Source organism: Rattus rattus, chromosome 10 (genome assembly GCF_011064425.1).
Source record: "Rattus rattus isolate New Zealand chromosome 10, Rrattus_CSIRO_v1, whole genome shotgun sequence".
In the NCBI taxonomy this organism is placed as follows: domain Eukaryota; kingdom Metazoa; phylum Chordata; class Mammalia; order Rodentia; family Muridae; genus Rattus; species Rattus rattus.
In genome coordinates, this window is record NC_046163.1 from 45,822,264 (window position 1) to 45,830,457 (window position 8,194).

Consider the following 8,194-nt stretch of genomic DNA (forward strand, 5'->3'; position numbering starts at 1 on the left):
TTGTTTTGATGTGCTCTTGGATTCGGTTTGCCAGAATTTTAATGAGCATTTTTGCATGATACTCATAAGTGAAATTGTTCTGAAGTTCTCTTTCTTTTTGGGTCTGGAAAACACATAATGCCAACTGGGACCCAGGTGCGCAGGAGCCCAGGGAAAAGGCTGCTCAGGACATTGAACTGCCTGAGGATCCAGCTATACCTCTCTTGGGCATAACCCAAAAGATGCCCCAACATATAACAAAGACACATGCTCCACTATGTTCATTGTAGACTTATTTATAATAGCCAGAAGCTGGAAAGAACCCAGATGCCCTTCAACAGAGGAATGGATACAGAAAATGTGGTACATCTACACAATGGAATATTACTCAGCTATCAAAAACAATGACTTTATGAAATTCATAGCCAAATGGATGGAACTGGAAAATATCATCCTGAGTGAGGTAACCCAATGACAGGAAAACACACATGGTATGCACTCATTGATAAGTGGATATTAGCCCAAATTCTTGAATTGCTCTAGATGCACAGAACATATGAAACACAAGAGGGATGACCAAAATGCAAATACTTCACTCTTTCTTCAAAAGGGGAACAATACCCTTGGCAGGGAATAGGGAGGCAAAGATTAAAACAGAGACAGAAGGAACACCCATTCAGAGGTTGCCCCACATGTGGCCCATACATATACAGCCACCCAATTAGACAAGATGGATGAAGCAAATAAGTGCAGGCCGACAGGAACCGGATATAGATCTCTCCTGAGAGACACAGCCAGAATACAGCAAATACATAGGTGAATGCCAGCAGCAAACCACTGAACTTAGAATGGGACCTCCGTTGAAGGAAGCAGAGAAAGGACTTGAAGAGCTTGAAGGGGCTCGAGATCCCATATGAACAACAATGCCAAGCAACCAGAGCTTCTAGGGACTAAGCCACGAACCAAAGTTTTATACTTGATCGACCCTGGGCTCCAATCATAGATAGCAATGAAATAGCCTATTAAGAGCACCAGTGGAAGGAAAACCTTGGTCCTGCAAGGGCTGAACCCCTAGTGAATGTGATTTTTGAGGGGAGGGCGTTAATGGGGGGAGGATGGGGAGGGGAACACCAATATAGAGGGGGGGGGGGGGGGGCTGGGGGGATGTTGACCTGGAAACCGGGAAGAATAACCAATGAAATGTAAATAAAGTATTCAAATTAATAAGTTAAAAAAGAAAAAGAAAGATATGTGGGCAGAGTGTAGTCTATTTTGACTTCCCAGGAGTGTCTGCCCCTCTGAATTTTTAGCTCTCCGTCCTACAGGATTTGGGTGCAGGGAGCTTTTGATTGTGTCCCTTCAGATCTGGGCAATATCTGGACCGCAGGTGACCTGCTGCTTGAGTGCCAATATTTTTTTCTACTATTGAAAAAAGCTAAAATGTTTAGTAGTTTTGAAATATCAATTAAGTAATTAATATGCCTTAGTTATCAATTCTTTTAGCAGTTATAGTACTTTCTCAGTATTGTTTTTAAATCTTAATATTTTTCAGAATTACTAAAGCACTAATGTAACATTGGAGTTTTATTAACATACTAGAAATTAATATAAATTATTAAATTTATTCATCAAGCAAACTAATGTCCTATTCTTCACACCTTATTTTTTTTAACACAGACAAGTTTACTAACCCCCGTACTAGAAAAAGAACTGGAATTGAAGGGCTCGAGACTATAAATTAAACAACCAGAGCTTCAGGGACTACTACCTAAAACTATACATGGACTGAACCTCTGATTCTTATCCTAGAAACCAGTGGAAGGAAGCCTACATATTTTTTTAACACAGGGACAAAATGTAAAGAAATATTCAAGTTAATAATAATAAAAAAAAAAAGAAGTTGACTAACTAGATCTTTGAACCCTATCATTATTGTTCCTTGTTCTGGAAGGTGTTCTGTACTACCAGAGGGGGGAAGATAAATACCACCATGGTTATAAATCCTTTGGTCTACAATGTTGACCTACCTATATCATACACTGGAACAATAGAGATACAAAAATAGTAGAAGTATCTAAGCACTAATTGTTCAAAGTTAAAACCCATTCCATGATTAGAAATATATTCTTGACACTTCTTTTGGACCTAAACACATAAGACTAGATAGGCTAGGGAATTATGAGTAAACTATTTTTCTGCTATAAGAATGTAGCAACAGAAGGGATCCTAACTAGATCCTGCTATACTCATAAATCACTGTCTTGATCCCATTGTCCTAAAAAAAATCTTAAGCCTTAGAAGATTTATTTATGAATACAGAGACCTAACCACTGGATAATCCTATAACTAAGAGTGAGAGCCCTTGGAATAATCAATTCACATTGATATGTCTCCATCAAAACCATCCACTCAAAGTTCAGGGAACTATGTGGAAGGGAAAGCAGAAAAATTCAAAGAACAAGTGGGAAATCTAAGACAAAGGAAAAGTATAATTTAAACATAAGAGACACACATATGGATTCACAGAGATTGTGGCACCATATACAGGTATTGTACAAGTCCACGACAAACTGGTTCCTGGTGTTGAGGGGGAAAATTAGAAATAAGCTTCCATCCTAAGTACAGAAGCTACGTACAATCATTATCCACTATCGAAGAACAATTCATCTATTCGAACAGAGTACCATTGCAAACACAAATAACATTTAAGGACAAGCTCCATTACCATCAATAGATGGCAACACAAAATGGTATTTTTGAAGATGTTTTGTTTCATAAAGCTTTGTTTGGATTTTTCTATCTCATCGGTCTTTCGTGGAATTATTATTATATCTAAATCTGTGTTTGTATGGGTTTTGTATATTCTGTTCATTTTATTCTGGTCTGTTTTTTTTCTATCATCCTGTTTTCTTCCTAATAAGAGAAAGAAAGTATGGAGTTGGGTGCATTGGTAGTTTGGGGGGCATGAAGTTACTGGGAAGATATCAGAGGGAAAACCATGATTAGAATATATTTTTGAAAAAAATATATTTTAAATAAAAATATAAAATTATCATCTTTTGCATGTGACTTTCTTTGTTTTGATATCATATCAGCCAAACCCATGTAAATGTTTTATAACTGAATTTTATAAGCTTACTAAATCCTGAGCCTCTGTTCCAAGGAAGGTCTTGCTGCATGAGTAAGTTTTATCCTTGTGTGGATTTTAGAAAATTAAACTTGTGCTAATTGGTTTCATTCTTTTGCCTGATTCAAATGAGGCTATTAAATGAAAAGGTAACTTTTATTCACCCGATGTAAGTGTTGTCTTGGAGGCTTATTGTTGAGTAAGCTCACGTTTGCTAGTTCTTTTTAAACTGTGGCTGGCTATTTCAAGTTGGATGTTCAGACTCAAACTCCTCTCCAATCTGATTGTTTCAATCTGGCTTCTTTCAGGTTCTCACTGAATTGCTCTGCTTGACCTGAAACTAACTCTGATGATTTGTTCTAATCTTTGGGCCCCTTCTTTGTCTCCAGCTTCAACTGCCTCTGCTGCACTTTGCTGCAGAGCTGATATCAACTCCATTGCACTGCTTCCTGTGCTGACTGACTGACCTTAACTCAACAGGCTGCACAGAATTGACTGAATTTGTTATCTGCACTGGTATTAAATAGACTCTTTCCTTGGCTGTTCTCTTGAAAATGGGGTTTATCCTTTTTCTGTTACAGTCTATCAAGTTTTTCTCATATTTGTCCCTTTGCCTCTCAATTAGATAGATCTCTCTTCCAAACATGGCTTCTTCCCTCCACAAATTAAATTTACCATCGTCACTTGGAGTTAAATTTGTGTATTAAAGACTATTTGTGTTCCAGGCAGAGTAGTCATGTTGCTGGATTAAAATTCACAACAATTAAATCATCTATCTGAACAGCCAAACCATTGAAAGTTGTGAATAGTTCCCAGAATAAATACACTAACAGTGTTTACAAAGATGTGTTTGGACCAACATGAAAAAAACATAGATTAAGTAGTTGCCATCTACTTAGAAACTTAATGTTTCATGTTGATGTAGAAGAAAATCTAAACTATTTTCTTCCCTTGATATCAGTGGCAAATATTCTAAATCATATGTATCTTTTGTTATTCTGTGGTCTTACAGCTAGTCAAAGGAAAACCTTTAAGCTTAGAAGTACATTGGTTCATTTTTGGTTCTCTTTACATTTTGTATATCATAACCATGTTGCTACAAATTGATGTTTTGGGAAAAAAGAATTATAAAATGTTTTAGTTTTATTTTCAATACAAAAAATATAAAGAAAATATACTTCATAACTGAGTTTTCACTGGGCAAGTACCATAATACAGGCTTGCTGATTAAAGTGACAATTTAACCAACAACTTTATTATACAGGACAAAAGACACATCCATAAGTGAAGTACTAAAATCAGTGGGCCAGAGCACTCTAACAACTGCCTTTCAATGAATAAAGCCATCACTGCCAGCTTAGAAATATGTGTCTCTATTTAGGTATTCAGAAATATCTGTATCTACTTAGGTATGATGACAACTGGGCATTTACAATTAAATTTTGAGGACAAAGTCAATATTAGAAAATAAAAGTTCACTATACAATTCAAAACATTTTTCTTAGAATCTCCAAGAATATGTTCTAAAATCTTTACATGCAAAAATACATGAAAAACACTGGATTAAAAAAAGCATTGGATTAATTCACAAAATTAACAAATTATTGCCAGATATCTATAGGTTTAAGACTAAATATTATAAAGAAATTTTATCAAATTATTAGAATTATATTCTTCTTTTGTTTTTTTTATATTAGCAAAAAGTTTTCAGTTTTCAATTGCCAAAACACAAAGGTTGATTAATTTAAAACAAATTATTATGAAAATAAAATTTAATTGACATATTCTTCATTGAACTTTAAATACTACTATGTAGATCATTGAACACTTGAGTTACAGAGTCAAAGCATTCAAGACAATGAGTATTGTTTACTGTTTATTTTATACACCTATGAGGCTAGCAAGGAGAGAAGATAGAACGTTTATAGTGAACTAAGGCATATGTGTTTACTTAAGAGAAACAATTTAGAAGACAAATTCCATTCTTCTGGAAAAAAATATGTCCAGAATTTCATTCTAAAATCTTATTATACTGTATGGCATACACCCTAATATTCTTTCTTTTGCCTTACTTTCTTCTCAGAGTGTTACACTGCTAGCTAATTTCTTTAGCATATGGGTGAAGCTCATTAGTGACCACTTTTCTGAGCACTACTATTCTTTCTGTATTTTCTCATCCTGTGTCCTTGTTTCAAATAGAATCCATGATATTAATGATATACTATAGGGGTTTGAATAGGTTTGGCCTCCATATACTCATGCATTTGAATGTTTGGTCCACAGAAAGTGATACTATTAGAAGATACCACTAAAACCAGGGACTAGACAAGGCAACCCACTCTCTCACTACTTATTCAACATAGTCCTCAAAGTCTTAGCCGGAGGAATCAAACAACAAATGGAAGTCAAAGTGATCCAAATTGGAAAGGAAGAAGTTAAACTATTACTATTTTCAGATGATATGATAGTATACTTAAGTGACCCCAAAAGTTCCACCAGAGAATTACTAAGCCTGATAAACAACTTCAGCAAAGGGGCTGGATATAAAACTTAACTCAAACAAATCAGTAGTCTTCCTCTATCAAATGACAAACAGGCTAAGAAAGAAATTAGGGATATGACACCAATCACAATAGTCACAAATAGCATAAAATACTTCAGTGGGATTCTAACCAAGCAATGAAAGATATGTATGAAAAGATATTCAAGTCTCTGAAGAAATTGAAGAAGATCTCAGAAAATGGAAAATTTTACCATGCTCATGGATTGGCAGGATTAATAATGTAAAAATGGCCATCTTGCCCAAAGCGATCAAAAAATTCAATGCAATCCCCATCAAAATTCCAACTCAATTCTTCATAGAGTTACAAAGAACAATTTGCAAATTCATTTGGAATAAAAACAACAGGATAGCTAAAACTATACTCAACAATAAAAGAACCTCTGGGGGAATTTCAAGCAGTATTACAGAGCAATAGTGATAAAAACAAGTGTACGGAATTGGTACAGAGACAGGCAGGTAGATCAATGGAATAGAATTGAAGACCCAGAAATGAACCCACAGACCTATAGTCATTTGATCTTTGACAAGGAGCTAAAACCATTCATTGGGGAAAAATAGCATTTTCAACAAACGGTGCTAGCTCAACTGGAGGTCAGCATGTAGAAGAATGGAAATTGATAGATTTTTATTGCCCTGTACTAAGCTCAAGTCCAAGTGGATCAAGTACCACAACATAAAACCAGATTCACTAACTAATAGAAGGAAAAGTGGGGAAGAGCCTCAAATACATGGTCACTGCGGAAAATTTCCTAAACAAAACACCAATGGCTTCTTTTAAGTGGTTGTTTCTTGCTATAGTCATATATTCTTCTCCATGAGTATTCCTGTTACATTCACAGTTGTTGTTGGAAATGTTCATAAAGAGATAAATGGATAAGGAAAATATCCTACTTCTACACAATATCATGCACCTATAAAGAAAAATTAACTCATAAAATTTTCAGGTAGATTTGAAAATAATCATTTTCAGACAGTGTATAAGTCATAGACAATTAAATATTGTACTAGTAGGTATATTTATAATTTAGAAAAAATAGGAAAATGACCATATATTTTCTATATACCTATATTTTCTAAATATTTTTGTATACAGTATTTAGAATAAAATGGAGACCTTGTTTATGTTAGGCAAGAAAAATACCATTTGAGCTATATCAGTTGATGAGTTGTGTTCTTCTCATGTAGTCCAGGCTAGTATTATGTCTCCCAGTATTCTGCTTCTGCCTTACAAGGGCAATGATTAAAAGGCATGTCCTACCAGACTATATTTTTCCAGATATTTTAAGTAAAATGAAATAATTTTATAAGTAATCTACTTACAGTCTATGGTCCAACTAACCCAGCAATGGGCAGCCATGAATTTGAAGTCTAAAAACATAGTCCAAAAGTATAGCTCAGTCTCATGTGGCTGGTTATTTCAGCTGATCTTCTGTATAGGCTGGAATTCTGAAAAGGTAGGTACCACCAGATGTGCTGGCCAGTAAGTACAAGTAAAGAGAGTGAGTCTTCCTTCTTTAAATGTCCTTATGTAGGCCACCAACAAATGGTGTGACTCAGATTATAGGTATGTACCACCACTTTTGCATCTGGAACTCACTTTGTCTTAAGCTAACTTTGAACTCAGAGAACTGCTTGCCTCAGTCTCCTGGGATTAAAAGCATATACTACTTTGCTTGGCCTAAGCTTCTCATGGCCACGCTGCCTCATGATATCTGTGTCAAGATCTGGGTCAGAAGCCTGAGTTTTCCAGCTTCAAGATCTTGATCATGTGGAACCACCATTTCTAGATTGTAGTTCATTCCAGATATAAACAAGTGGACAGCCAGGAATAGCCTTTACACATATCTGGACTTCCTTCCAAATAATTATTAATTTTAGTGTTATCTACAACTCCCTATATTATATTAATGCTCTACAAAAACTATAACAAACAGAAAATATGATTATGATTTTCCTAGTAAGTTTCAAATAAGGCCCAAACAAATTAAAATATACACAAAACATGAATTAGAATGTACCATAGGTAGAACTTCTGTGCTCTTGTCGTGGATACATGAACAAGAATCTTACAATAGAGTGTTCACCTACTTTGGAGTCAATAGTTTACATTGGTGTTTTATTTTATAAATATGATTGACAGAATTATGTGTCACATGACTAAATCCAATCTCATGATCTGCACCTATTGCTGTAAGTTAAATTAACCCAACCCTCTACTCGAGTTACATGACCGGTCTTTCTGATAGATAATATGCATAATGAAGCCCGTAACTTTCATAAACATTCATATTATTAAGCAGGCAAATGTATACTAGAGTTAGTTCTATTATGGGAAATTAGGTAAAAGGATTGAGAGTTTTCCATCTAGTGGCAAGAACAGAACTATGTGTGCACATATGTGTTTAGTAGGTGCAATTATGATCTTTTAATTTTTTTCAGTCATACAGTATACTATTGATAGTGAATCATTCACTTTACTCTACTGTAGGTTTTGCTCTGTTTTGTTCTGGGGCTAATTTAACAGA